Source organism: Drosophila mojavensis, unplaced genomic scaffold, assembly GCF_018153725.1.
Source record: "Drosophila mojavensis isolate 15081-1352.22 unplaced genomic scaffold, ASM1815372v1 contig_72, whole genome shotgun sequence".
Classification (NCBI taxonomy): domain Eukaryota; kingdom Metazoa; phylum Arthropoda; class Insecta; order Diptera; family Drosophilidae; genus Drosophila; species Drosophila mojavensis.
In genome coordinates, this window is record NW_025318897.1 from 2,501,023 (window position 1) to 2,516,390 (window position 15,368).

At 43.0% G+C, this 15,368-nt stretch overlaps 1 long non-coding RNA gene and 1 pseudogene across 1 annotated transcript; both read right to left on the bottom strand.

Moving 5' to 3' along the window:
- Positions 1 to 361: 361 nt before the first annotated feature.
- Positions 362 to 4,224, bottom strand: LOC122757422 (annotated as a pseudogene).
- A 7,421-nt stretch (positions 4,225 to 11,645) lies between these two features.
- Positions 11,646 to 13,216, bottom strand: LOC122757394. The gene is made up of 2 exons (XR_006357423.1): positions 12,064 to 13,216; positions 11,646 to 12,007 (listed from the first exon to the last, which is right to left on the bottom strand). It is a non-coding gene; the product is annotated as an uncharacterized LOC122757394 (long non-coding RNA).
- Between the last annotated feature and the right edge of the window lie 2,152 nt (positions 13,217 to 15,368).

The following is a 15,368-nucleotide window of genomic DNA, read 5'->3' on the forward strand; positions in this document are numbered from 1 at the left end:
GCGCGTTGTTGTTGCGCATGTACCGTATATGAGTGCTGCTTGCGCATGCACTGCTTTGTTGTTGTCTATGCATTGCGCATGCACCGACAGCTAAGTTTTTCGGTGCAGTACTGTACACTGCTTGCTGTCGTGCGCGCGCAGTTCAAACAAATTGTTGTTGCGCACCCACATACCGTAATTTTCCTGGTGGCAACTGTGGTTTTCCAGTCACAGATGCGTTTCGCAGCCGAAATTATGCATTTTTGAGCAAAATTTTGTCGTCTTATTTTTTTTCTCTTCTTCTTTATTTTTTTGATGAGAAGCAATACACTTCGCTGTGTATTCACTCCCTTTTTTTTTTTTTTTTTTTTTTTTTTGGAATAAAAAAAAACAAAACGGCTCTATTGCTCACCCGTGTCTCCTCTCCACGGCTTGAGATCCGCCACATGCGCCGTCCTGGTCCGCTTCTCTGCCTCCGACCTTATCCGGCAGATGACTGGAGACACAAAACTGGCCACTATATATGGGCCTCCATAGCGTGGCGCCAGTTTTGCTGCGAATCCCTCTGCGGCATTAGACAAGTGGCGTTCTTTTGCCCACACCTTGTCACCTACGGCCGGCTTCCACTGCCGCCTCCGTAGATTGTAGTGCCGCGCCTGATCCTGTCCAGCTCTCTCCAGGTTCCGACGCACGATCTCAAACACTTCGCGCATCTTGCTGGCTCTCTCGACTGGTGTCTGTGCCTCCTGGCCTGTGCCAATCGTTTGCGCGTCGAACAGTGATTTGGGCAACCTAGGCTCTCGCCCTTGCGTGATGAAGGCGGCCGAATATCCTGTGGATGCTGACACGCTGCTGTTGACCGCCAACGTCAACTCCGGCAATGCGTCGTCCCAGCATCTCTGGTCCTCTCCAGCGAACTGCGCAATCATCGTTTTAACGGTCCTGTTGGCCCTCTCAGTGGGATTCTCTTGAGGTGTGTATGGTGCTGTCAGCTGGTGGCGCACCCCAAGCTCCTCTAGAAACACCTTGAATGCCCGACTGGTGAATTGGGTACCATTATCCGTAATGAGCACCTTTGGCGTGCCGAACCGCGCCAAGATCCGCTCTCGAAATGCCTTCTGGAGAGCTGTGCTATTCGCACTCCGCAGCGGCACCATCTCCGTCCATTTCGAGAAGCGGTCTATGAAGACCAAAAGCATTGTGTTACCATGCTTTGATCTCGGCAGTGGGCCAACAAAATCGGCACAAACTGTTGCCCATGGCTCCTCGGGCACCTGTGTCAGCATTTGCCCAGCAGCTTGCAGCTGACTGGGCTTGTATCGCTGGCACACCTCGCAGCGCTGTATGTATCTTCTCACATCCCGGTACATACCTGGCCAGTAATACCGCGCTGCCACCCGAGCGATAGTTTTTCGACTCCCAAGGTGGCCAGCGGTGGCTGCGTCATGGTTCTCCTCCAGCACTTGTTTGCGCCGGTCCGCCGGCACGCACAACTTCCATGCAGCCACATCCTCGTGGCCGGCTTGATGAGGGATGTGCCGATATAAGTTTCCAGACTCTTCCATATAGTCTGGAAACTTATGTGGCGCCTTTTTTATATCTTGTCGAAGCTTGGTGAGCCAGCGACATCCTGTCCCAGCTGGCGTCTCCTTGCTCTTGACCAATCGACACGCCTCCTCTCCCAGAGGCTGCCGTGAGAGCGCATCTGCTACCACATTCTGCTTGCCCTTCCTGTAGCGGATCTCGAAGTCATACTGCTGCAGCTCCAGTGCCCATCTGGCAATCCTTCCCGTTGGGCTCTCAATGGAATTGAGCCACTTCAGCGCCATATGGTCAGTGACCACTACGAATTTGTAGCCTTCCAGGTATGACCTGAGCTTTCGTATGCCCCAGATTATAGCCAGACACTCCTTCTCAGTAGCTGAATAGTTCTTTTCAGCACTGTTCAGTGTCCGGCTGGCATACGAAATGACGCGCTCTCCATCCTCCGAGGTCTGCGTCAGGATTGCCCCAAGCCCATAATTGCTTGCGTCCGTTTGCAAGCAAAATGGCTTCGAGAAATCAGGGCACGCCAGCACCGGTGACTCCGTCAATTTGGCCTTTACCGTCCCGAACGCTCTTTGCCGCTCCTCCGTCCACTCCCACTTCGTACCCTTTTTGAGCAGTGCATTTAGCGCGCCTCTCGCAGCTGGTCCAGAATGTGATGCACACGCGGCAAAGGGTATGCATCTTTGATGGATCTGCTGTTTAGCTGTCGAAAATCCACACATAGCCGCCACTTCCCATTCTTCTTACGAACCATGACAATCGGCGCGCTATGTGGGCTCTTCGAGGGCTCGATGCAGCCTTTGGCCAGCAGCTCATCCACCTGCAGGTTGATCTCCGCCTGCATTTTTGGATTTTTGGGGAAGTAGCGCTGCTTTATGGGCCTGTTATCCTGCATCCTGATCCGGTGCTCCGTGATCCTGGTGGTGCCCTTCACATGCTGGAACTTCTCCAGCTCATGCCTCAGGAAAGCATCCACCTCTGGGCCATCGTGCATAGGCGTTGGCTGTTCCATTTTTGCCTCCATCGGCGTCGCTGGGTTCGCCTCCACGCTGGCCACAACCACGGATAGCTTCTCCTCCGGCTGTCCGCTCGACTGTGGAATTCTTGGCTCGACCTTCAATGTCAAACCACCGCACTCCAGTGTGGTGCCCATGCTGGCCAAGAAATCCCAGCCCAGCACTAGATCTTCGATCACTCCTGGCAGAATCAGCAACGGAATCTGTATTTGTCGATTCCCCAGGCTGATCGTCGCCTCCAGTTGCGAGTCCACCTGACTGCAACTGCCGTCCGCTAAGCGTATGCGCCGCCGTGTAGCACGCACCACGCCCACTCCTCTGAGCTCGTCAGCAAGCTTTTCGCTGATAAAGCTGCTTGTGGCTCCCGTGTCGATCGTAGCTCTTTGTTGAGTGGCTCCAATGGCCACGATCGCCGACATCTGGCTGCCTTCATCCAGGAGGCGGCCCACTAGTGCCTGGGGGCTCCTGACTGCTGCTCCCGCTCGCCCCTGGATGGCGGGTGTCGCTTCTCGTTTCCCGACTGACAACAGGCAAACGTTCTTACTCCAATGCGCCCGCACTGCCAGCAGAAATCCAGCGCCTTGTTGCGACACGTAAACGCGCGGTGCCCCTCCTGGCCACACACTCGGCATGCCCTGGCTGGATTCGGGATGTGTGTCCTTGCTCCGGTTGCGCCTGTCCTTGGCGCAGGAGAAGGCTTCGCCTCATCCTCCATACGGCGATACTCCACATCGCCTCCAGCGTCGTCCATGGCCATCAGTCGTGACCGGCCATGCCGTGGCTGTTGTCGCAACCTCTCGCGGTCCTTCTCCAGCTCCTCGAACTCATCTGCCAGGTGCATCAATTCCACTAGGTTGTGGAATTGATACGGCCTGGCGTAAGCGCGCAGATCGGGCAGGCTGTTATTGTAAATTAGCTTCATTTCGCGGTCTGCTCCATAGCGCAGAGGCCGCATGAGAGTCTGCATCTCCACCATGTAGACTTTGAAGCACTCATCTACCATCTGCCTCCGGCGTTTGACGTCATCCTCCAGCTTCTCCAGATAGCCTCTGGGCAGGAAAAACTCCTGGAAGCTGCGCACAAATGTCGCCCACGCCGTCCAGTGCCGGTTGTTGGCCACGTACCATTTTAATGCCATGCCCTTCAGCAGCTCTGGCATCGCCCGCGGGATCATGTCCAGATCCAGCCCATAGGTGTCCGCCGACCACTCCACCTGCTCCAAGAATTCCAAAGGCTTTGTGGTGCCATCAAAGCGGAAGCTCCACTCCCGCACTTGTTTGGCCACCTTTGGATATTCCTGAGCTGTGCTGTCGTGTCCTCGTGGCCTAATTTCCGGTTGCGGGGTGGATGTGGCTCTCATCTCACCCTGCCGCGTGCCCTGCAGTCGTGCTGTTGCGCTTGTGGAGGGCACACAGAGCCGCGCCACATGCGCAAGCTCTGATTCCAGGTCGTCCTCCGTGACGGCGGTCGTTGCCTCATCCCTGAGTGAGGCACGGCGTCCATGCAGTCGCTCCAGCTCGGCGATCCTCAGTGAGTAAGGAATGCTTCCTTCATTCCTCGCAACCCACTCGCCAAACTGCCTCCGCATAACGTCTAGTGTGCCTGACAAGCTCACTCCGAATTCGTCACCATAGCGCAGCACTTCATCTTTTTTAAGATTGTATACCCACGCTCGCACCATATTCACAAGTATTCACTAATCACACTCTTATCGCAGGGCCCCACGTTGGGCGCCAGTTGTAACGAACCTTCGGTTTATCCCGAGTCTAAGCTGGGCTAGTTTCAGCTGACTGTGGATTCGTTGCCAACAAATTTATTTGTTGAAGCCCCTGCGATAATTAATTAGTCTTGTGGTTTAGGTTTTATAGCGCAGTGGTATATTTTCTTAAATAAATATGCAATGTACAAGTCACTTATTTAAATGGATGCTGGCTCGCTGGTTTGCTTAGCGACGCACACCTACTGAGCGCTGGTTCAACGCACTCCGGCTGGGAGAGTGTTGTGCTAAACACGCTAGCTCACTGTAAGGATTTGAGAAACGCCAGGATCTGGATCTGTAAACTCTGGCGGTTCGCCAGCTATGCCGATCTCTCCTACTATCTCGCTCACTCACAGTACAACGCTAGCTTCGTTCACGCACAAGCACTTCTCTTACGCACGGCTACGCGAACTCACCCAGGTGTGCAGGCCTCGCTTACGTTGCTGATATGCACCGTTGTCCTGATCGGCGCCTGCTGATGATCTGCAAGGATTCCCACTGGATGTCCTTGCTGTTCCCACGATGTCCTTGCTGTTCCCACGATGTCCTGGGAGTCCTGATTTACCACTCGCGTTGACTTGATTTCGATACTTTCTTCACTTTCACTTTTATAAATTTCGACGGCAACACTCTCTCGTATCGTTTCGACTCCTTTTGACCTTTTGACTTTCTTTTTTGACTCCCGTATGGAGCTGCTGGTGGCCTTTTATACCCCAGCCACAGGCCCTGCCTCGTGTGGTAACGGGGCCTGTTCGGCTCTGGAGCGGGGCCTTCCTGCTGCTCGTGCCCATAAAAACGGTAAAGTGGCGTGATCTGGGTGACGCCACTTTCCCGCCAAATTGCGTGGCAGCCTCCCATTGGCCGAAGTACCGTTGTTGCCATGCGAGTGAAAACGTCCACTGCTATCACCCGGCCCGAACGGCACCTCGGCTAACGGTCACCGATGATCGTCGTGCGTGCGACGCGAACCCATTGCTGAATCTGTAGGAGCGAAAGAGCCCGCCTCTAACAGGACTTTGACCCCCTTTCCAGTGCGAGGGTCGCTCCTACAGTATTCGCGTCGCTGTGTGGAGCAACATGTATATGCACGTATATGCATATAAACGCACAGCAAATACATACGTTTATATACATTAATACGTGCATACCTATATTGCTCCTCACAATACACACACATACTTACAATATTCCACAGGCAGCAAGAATAGAGTCCCATACTAACACATAAGGGCTCATACATGTATGTAAAACGGGACTGTAACTGATGAACTGGTGAAGAATTGAGTTTCGCGACGCACGCACACAAAAGCACATACACGTAGCAAGGATGTAAATGTGTGTGTGCATGCTCGTCGCGAAAATGTATTCTTTCTGTGCACAACAGCCTGTGCAAATTGTAAAGCCCAAAATTTTCCGTTGGTCTGCCTTGTGAAGTGAGCACATGCATACATACATTTGTGTATGTGTATGCTTGTATGTCTCTGGATTTAGAATTTTGTAAATTTTGTATGATTTGACAATGTTGAAGGTTTTTCTTAAATGAAACACGGTATATGTAGGCGCAACACAAAAAGTTTATTTAACACAATATTCAGTAACAAGTACACTTCTTCACGTACCGCGACGATTTGAACTTAACTAACCGAGCCGACACACTGACATTGATCTTACACAATGAACTTACTGAATGAACTTTGGCTCGACTTACAGCTCGCTTATATACCTACTTCTACTGCATATCGAATGTTCTGGATGTCTCCTTATGCTTCTATGTTTGCGTCTATTTCATAATCCAGAACATTCGGTTTCTTATTCTAGAGACAAATGTGCGATCAGCCGACGACTGTGTTTACCGTTAGCTCAAATGCTCACTTGATGATGAGTTTTTCGAGATCAATCCTCAACACCCTCCCTAAAACTCAACATCTCTATAACAAATTTGTCCCTTATTCTTCATTCCCAATTTCTCTCTTAGATACAAAAATCTGGGCTTTGGCAAAGCTTTAGTAAAAATGTCAGCGATCTGCTCTTCACTCTTTACATACCTTACATCTATCTCATCTTTCTCAAATAAATCGCGTACAAAATGATATTTAACATCTATATGTTTGCTTCGTTGATGAAATTCAGGATTTTTGATTAGCTTAATCGCACTTATATTATCTATAAACAAGATGTAGTTACTTAAATTAATGTTACAATCAAAAAACAATTTCTTTAGCCATATCATTTCCTTACTTGCTAGAGCTGCACTTACATATTCGGCTTCTGTTGTTGATAAAGCTACACATTGTTGTTTTTTACTTTGCCACGTTATTGCAGCATTCGCATATTTACACAAAATTCCAGATGTAGATTTCCGAGTTTTCTTATCACCTGCATAATCAGCATCACTATATGTCTCAAAATATTATTAATTTTACTGTGTAAAATTCCCAAATCCATCGTTCCTTTCAAATAACGAAATATTCTCTTAACTAACGTCCAGTGATGCTGCTTCGGGTTTTCTAGATCTCGGAAACTACATTAACAGAAAAACTTATATCTGGCCTTGAAACAACTTGTAAAAACATTAAATTTCCTACTGCTTCGCGGTAAGGTGCATTACAATTATTTTGTTCAGATACATTTTCATCAGACTTTAACGCTTCATTATAATTTAAAGGCAAGCTTTGTGTAATAAATGTAACAGGGCAACCATAAAAATCTGGCATACGAATCTGTGATCTATCTCGCAATCGCCGACCCATTTCACTATTATTATGTTCAGTTGATTCATCTTCAATTTTATTATTTTCGTATTCACTTTCATTAGTCTCACTTTCAGAATTGTCAACTAAAATTTCAGGTTTTTTAAACTGAGCTGTAAAGTTTTCTGGTTTAAAACATACATCTCTACTTATAATTACATCTCTCATATTTGGAACATATACACGATATCCTTTGCAATTTTCAACGTATCCTACTATAAATCCTTTAATAGACTTTTTATCTAATTTTCTCCTTTTTTCTTTTGGTACATGTACAAAACATTCAGTCCCGAAAATTTTAAGATTTCCGATATCTGGCTCTTTCTTGAACCACAACTCATATGGAGTTTTATTCCCATGTTTTGTTGGACCTGTGCGGTTAATTACATAAACTGCAGTGTTTACTGCTTCTGCCCATAGAAATAATGGTAACTCAGAATTAGAATGCAACATTGATCGTGCAGCTTCAATAATAGTTCTATTCTCACGTTCCGCAACTCCATTCTGTTCAGGTGTATAAGGAGCATTAACAATATGTTTTATTCCCTTCTTATTAAAGAACGATTTAACTTCTTTATTAATATATTCTCTACCCCCATCGCTGTGAATTTCTTTAATGTTTTCATGAAATTGATTCTGAATTGCCTGAATAAAAATTTGGAGTTTTTCAAATACTTCAGACTTATGACGTATAAAATAAACTTCCCGATAACTTGAATAATCATCTTTAAAGCTAACAAAATACAACTTTTTACCAATAGACTCTACCTCTATCGGACCGCAAACATCAGTATGAATTATCTCTCGTGTCTTTGTTGCACGGTCAATATTTTTGTGAAATGTTAGCCGATGCTGCTTCCCATAAGCACATCCTTCACAAAAGAAATCATTTTCTAGAAAATCAATATTCTTATTTTTCAAATAATCGCGAACATGTCGAACGTTTTGATGACAAAACCTCTCGTGCCATACTTGTAAAGAATCACTTTCTTTCGATTCTATTTTTCTTGTTAAATTACACAATTTTGGCATCAAAACATTCGCATCTAATTTTAATAAGTTTCCGAACCTAGAACCCGTTGCAATTATTTTATTATCACGTCTCAACAAACACTGTGTTCCTTTATTTTTAATAAGACAATCAACACCCCTTTTTGCAGCTGACATAATAGAAAATAAATTGTAAACTATTTCCGGAACATACAAAACATTAAACATTGTCGTCGCCCTTTTATTATTATTGACATAAGTTTCAATATCAATATTACCTTTTCCGTGCGCCGTGATATATTTACCGTTACCTACGCCTATCCTCAGGGGCTCCAAAAATTCTTCATAAGTAGAATACCAATCTCGACGCCTTGACATGTGATCAGAAGCTCCTGAGTCGATCACCCACACGTCATCTTCTCTGCCGTCCCTGCTCGCAATCAATCCTTTCCTCGATGATTCACCCGATTCTCCTTGATTATTTTCCGCTTGACTTCCTGCATTTCTCCTTTGGTGACAGGTGTTGCTCTTGTGGCCTTTCTTCTTGCATATATAACACCTGTAGCAGTCCTTCTTCAGATGTCCCATCATGCCGCAGTTATAGCACTTCATAATTTTCTTCTTATTTTCATGTTCTCTTTTATTTTTTCCGTTGCCGGCGACTAACGCTGTTGACTCTTCAGGTACCACTTCTTGTTCTTTTGACCGCATTTCTTCTGTCATTAAACGAGTCGTCAAATTGTTCAATGTTCTTTTGCTGTCTTCGACCGAATCCCACGCACTATGAAAATAGTTAAACTTTTGAGGCAAAGATGACAGGATTCGCGACATTAACATTGTTTCAGGCACAGCACTTCCAAGATTTTTCATCTTGCTCCACAAAACTTCCAACTTTGAAATATTGTAGTCCACACTCTCACTTTCAATCCATTTGAAATCAAAAAACTGTTTCTGAATAGCCGATAAATTTTCTTCTGATTTCATATCATACACTGAGTTCAATTTTATCCACATTTCTCTTGCTGTTTTGCAGCTCACAATCAATTCCATCGGTCTTCTCTCGATAGAATGAATAATTATTTTCCTTGCAGTCTTATCAGCTTTCAAGAACCTTTTCGAGTCTCTCTCGTATGTTGCAGACTCCTGTGTCGGACACGTCAAACTACCTTCACAAACGGCAAGAACATCGTCGTCTTCTTCCAATAGCGTACGAATCATAAAACACCACAAATGCCAATTGTCTTTGTCGCGTAATCGTTCAATTCTCATATTTAATGGCTCCATTTTCATTGTCTTTATTTAGTTACAAATTTGCCACTAATTCACTTTTGTACTTGCACTCGATTTCACACTACATTACACGTTTAGCACTGTCTGGGCCCATAACCTGTTGAAGGTTTTTCTTAAATGAAACACGGTATATGTAGGCGCAACACAAAAAGTTTATTTAACACAATATTCAGTAACAAGTACACTTCTTCACGTACCGCGACGATTTGAACTTAACTAACCGAGCCGACACACTGACATTGATCTTACACAATGAACTTACTGAATGAACTTTGGCTCGACTTACAGCTCGCTTATATACCTACTTCTACTGCATATCGAATGTTCTGGATGTCTCCTTATGCTTCTATGTTTGCGTCTATTTCATAATCCAGAACATTCGGTTTCTTATTCTAGAGACAAATGTGCGATCAGCCGACGACTGTGTTTACCGTTAGCTCAAATGCTCACTTGATGATGAGTTTTTCGAGATCAATCCTCAACAGACAATAATGAGTAAAGCTTGAGTATAATATGACATGTGTATTTCATATATTGCAAAGCATTTAATAAAGTTAGTAGTGTTTTACAATAATTTTTTCGGTTGAAAATGTGTATAAAATAATTTTAATTGTATATAATTACGGATATAAACACATTTATAAACATGATTAGCAATAATAATATATAAATGTACTTATGAACATATGTATGTTCATACATAGTATGCACATCTGTGTGAAGTGGTTATGATAGTCCGTAAGACCGACCAAATGCAAATGCTGGGCTTTAAAATTGCTACAAGCAGCAAGAGTAACGCACGCAGGTCACAAATGCTCATACATGTAGCAAGGGACAACAAGTGTGTGTGTGCATGCCCGTCGCGAGATCATATTCTTTATGCGCCTCAACGCATTCATACCCTTCCCATATATATATATCGAAACACTAGCATTTTGTTTGCATGAATGCCGCAAACGATTTTAAGATTTCGGAATACTCTTCACTCAAAAGGAAAGAGCTGGGACCGTCGGGAAGGAATTTAAATTTTTGTGCGCTGCTGAGCTTCATGATTTGAGAGCCCACAGAGAGAGAAAGAGAGAGTTAGAGAGAGAGAGGGAGAGTAAGACAAAAAACGCAAAGCGCATACATGACCATTTCGTTTGCGTGCTTAGAGCGCACTGATTTCGTCGTGCTATCTTTCATTACCCGAGCCATCCAATACCAAGCCGAGCGAATACGAAGTTGGCCGGGACTTGCTAGGCAGATATTGCGGCGTGGAAAAACGTTGCTCTACATGTCTAGTCTATGTGTTGTTTGGTCAGTGATCGTTCACACCATTCTAAGTTGAGGGAGGCACTCGCCAATGTTCATCTCCCAGGCATGCATATAAACACATACACACGCGCACATATAAAGGCACACAGGCATACAAGTGCTTCTACAAGTTATATCCCATAATTGTGAGCAGCGCCTCCCATGCGTACACACAATCAAATGTATATACATACATACATATGTATGTATGTGAGCACTTCACAAGATCGACAAATGCAAATGCTGGGCTTCAAAATTGCTACAGGCAGCAAGAGCTTCGCACACAGGCATACAAATGCTCATAGTACATGTAGCAAGGGACCGTGTGTGTGTGCATGCTCGTCGCGAATTTTCATTATGCGCACCAACGCTTTCATACCCTTCCCACAAATAATGACGAAAACGCATGGCAAACGGTTCGAAAAATTCGGTATACTCTTCACACAGAAGGGAAGGCATGGGTTCTCGCTGCGAAGAAATTTCAATTTTTGTGAGCTGCAGCTTGTGCTCACATGCATACATACATACATACATATTTGAGAGAGCAGAGAGCATCGTGAGAGAGAGAGAGAGCAAGGAAAACATTCAGCGCAGAGGGATCTTTTGTTCAACAGTCGACCATCTCGGCCGAGCGCATGAAGCGAAATGATTGTGCTTTCGTATTTTTTCGTAGCCCGAACCGAAAAAGTGAGGAGCCGAGAAAATACGAAGTGTCTGGGAGATAACTCCCGAAAAAAAAGTGTGCAAAACGCTTTACACTACTTGTCCGGTCTATGTGTTCTCTGGTTAGTGGTTCAGGGGAGGGATGCAGAACTATCGATAGTGAGGCCATCGATTTTTTTTCACATCCGATAGTGAAAACCATCAATACTATCGAAAATTTAAAATAATTACAATTTACTCCATTTTTTCTTAAAGTCTGCATTTATAGAACGGTACTAAAAAATGTTTCTGACTTCATTTACAGCTATTATTTATAACTGTTGTATATTTATATAAAACGAAAACAAAAATCAATATTTGAAGCAACTTAAAAATAGATTCATTCATAATTTTCATAGCAGTAATAGGTAAATATGTAATGGAATGTAATATAAGATAAAAAAGGAAAACAAAACAATATTCAAACTTAAAAGTATTTAAACAACTTAAACCGAAAATCTTCAACAAATATAATATTACAGCTATCCATCTAGGAGCCAGATGTTTTTATTTAAGAACAGTAAGACGTCCACATATTTTGTTTTAAGGCGGGACCGACGTGTGCCAATAATTTAACCAGCTTTACTGAAAGTTCTCTTCGACTCGGTGGAGCTTGCCGGAACGCAAAGGTACTTGCGAGCGCACTGTGCGACGTGACTAAAATGTTGCGCATTAATCTGCAATGTTTTAAATGTTTAGATTGTTATTTTTATAAATTTCATTACAAATTTACCTTCCAGTACTCCAAGGGGTCAATATCATGATCAGCATTTCTCTCCTCAATGTATTGCCTCATGGCGCTTATTGCATCTGACATACAAGTTCGTTGTTTCCGCTGAATTCTATCGGCCAAAAATGTAAGAACATTGTCAGGGTGCGTTGGCTGTAAATCAGTTACTGGGTCATTTTTTCAACATTTATTATGCTCTTCACTTTCGTTTCTAAAATTGTCGAGGCTTCTTGAGCATTGACAGCATTTCCAAAAGCTTCGTTTTTGAACCTTGGGTCCAACATTGTGACCAAGCGTGGAACGGTTCTGGTTTGATAATGTGACAGTCTTATTTTGATCCGATTTTTAATAAAAGTGCAAGTTTCGGAATCAATTGAAATCCTCATTTTTTGTCTTAAGTCCATCCATGGTGCATCCCAAGCCAAAAACACATGGTATGATTAATGACACTGATACTGCCTTTACTCCTGATGCTTTTTTGGTGACTTCGTCAAAATGTTTTAAAATGTCGCATAAGTCTGCGATGCAATCATATTGGTCGTTATTCAAAGTTGATGGTGCTTTTGAACAATTTAAAAGGACGTGACCGATATCATCCCTGACCAATAATATCCGTTGCATCATATGTAAAGCGCTATTTCATCTAGTGGGAACTTCTTGAATAAGACTGTATGGGTTTTCCCGCTCTTGAGCATTCTTAAGTTTAGCATACTGAATAGAACTGCTATTGAAATATGTCACAATTTGTTTTACAGTGCGTATTAAGGATTTTATATTTTCAAGAGACAAATCATCCTGCACCAATAAATTGATACAATGCGCAAAGCAGGGTAAATGATTTTTTGCAAGAATTTCACAGGCTTTGACCATGGAATTCGCATTGTCTGTGACTAACTGAGCCACTGAACTAGTTCTTTCAATATTACTTATTTTGGCACACAAGCTCGTAAGGCTCATTTTGCGTTCTTCGGGATTGGCGTTCGCCAACTTAACGCTCACTTTTTTTAATGTCAGACTATCGATAGACGAAAATAATATCGAGGTATAGCCGTTTTAGAAAACCATCGATAGTATCGATAGTACCATCGATTGTTTTCCCTAGTTCAGGGTAACTCCTAGTCGAGCAGTCTCGACTAGAGTCTTCTTACTTGTTCAATTTGTTGTCTTACAAAAATAATTTAAAAAAATAAAATAAAATAAAAACAAGTAAGAAAGCTCTAGTCGCGTCTTTCAGCTTACACAAGAAACACGCACACACACACACACACACGCACGCACACACACAGGCATACATACATACACACACACACACACGCACACGCACGCACACACAGGCATACATACATACATACACACACACACATGAGAAATTAACTGTTTAATAATTGTTTTTGTGGACATACGATCGTCATGAAACTTTTAGATTATGATTATAACATAGATATGCATGTATTTGCCAAAGCACAAGTCTCGAGTATTTGAAATATTTGATACATGCTGGTGAGGGGGTATATATAAGGGTGGGGGGTAAATTTTAACAAAAACCGAAATTGAATAAAATGCATGTAAGGAAACATTTAAAATTATACACGGACCTAGGAAATCGGACGGACGGACGGAAATCTGGGTATAATGGTTTTTTTGAAGGCAGTAGGAGGCGTGGCAGACGCCGTATGAACCCATTTTTTCAGGGCTATTCAAGTGTATACCCTCGATTTATAAATTGTTAAAATTTTCCCGATCGCCCACTAGGAGCGTGGCAATGCGTGTGTGTGTATGTATGCCTGTGTGTTTTTATACCCTGAACCCATTTTCAATGGGAAATCAGGGTATAATGGTTTTGTTGAAATGTATGTAAAAGGCAGAAGGAGGCGTGGCAGACCCTACAAAGTATATATATTCTTGACCAGGGCGACGAGCTGAGTTCATTTGTTTGAACGCGTCGATTTCCGAAGATATAAGAGCTAGAGACTTGAGCGCGGACGTTGAGTTTGCTTTTAAAATTCGATAAATCATCCCGTTATGTTTTTTTTTTCGAGTAAAAACATTCAAGTTCAAATCAGATGCCACCATAGCTAATTGTGAATAATTTTTTATTTTTATTTAAATTTCTCAGATATTCAATATAATATGTAGATCATATGCTAAGTGTTTCATTAAATACCGTTGAGTCAAAAATTAATTACAAATAATCAAATATTTGGCGAATTAACAAACGCACGTGTAGCAGCTACAACAGTTTCGTATACGCGTGCACACATACACTCAAACTTCTTCTAGAACAATCTTTGAATCACATCAGCTGTTTGGTTTAGTTTTGGTAGATGGCGCTGCAGCAGTGAATCTATTTGAGTTTTGCCAGCGCAGCTTCCAAAAGTGAGGTGGCGTAGTGAGTAGCGGCATGACGCTCGATCGAGAAGTCGCGGTTCGAATCCCGATCGGTGCAACTGATGTTAATTTTTAATTGCTTCAAAATATTTTTATATTTTGATAAATGAGTTTTCTATTTAATTTATATTTTTAAATACACCGAAATTAAAATTGTAACCATTCTAAATGTGCATTTTAAATAGTTTGGTTATTGTAGCAGATTCTTAGAATCACATCAGCAGTTAGTTTGGTTTAGTTTTGCTAAATGGCGCTGCAGCAGTGAATCTATTTCAGTTTTGAAAGTGAGGTGGCGTAGTGAGTAGCTGCGTGACGCTCGATCGAGAAGTCGCGGGTTCGAATCCCGATCGGTGCAACTTACGTTAATTTTCTTAATTGTTTCAAAATATTTTCAAATTTTATTAAGTGAGTTTTGTATTTCATTTATATTTTTAAATACATATATCGAAACTGAAATTTTAGCCATACTAAATGGGCATTTTTATTAGTTGGGCTCAGGGTAGTATCTAGTTGAGCACTCTCAACTATAGTTTTCTTACTTGTTAATTTTGTGATTATAAATGAATAGGATAGTTTCGATTTTCATCTGCTTTTCTTCAACGTAAGTATCAGTCTTTATTATTCTAATGCGCTCGTTTTTGTTTTTGTTGCTGATTCTAATTTATCATCCTCCCAAGTAAACCATTGTTTAATTGAGCTGAGTCTCTGTCTGCTTTGAGGGGCTTGCCCCTTTGAGTAAATACTTGTAACAGTGCACGTTTGGCTTCGAGCCAGTCAAGGCTTTTCACTTGTACTAACATCACAAATTTTTAATAAATGTCAATACATGTTAGATAAGTTTTATTCTATGTTATATAAATACTTCCGGTGTTAATTCAAATTGGGCGTTAGTATTTCTGTGTTCTGTTTTCGACAATTGG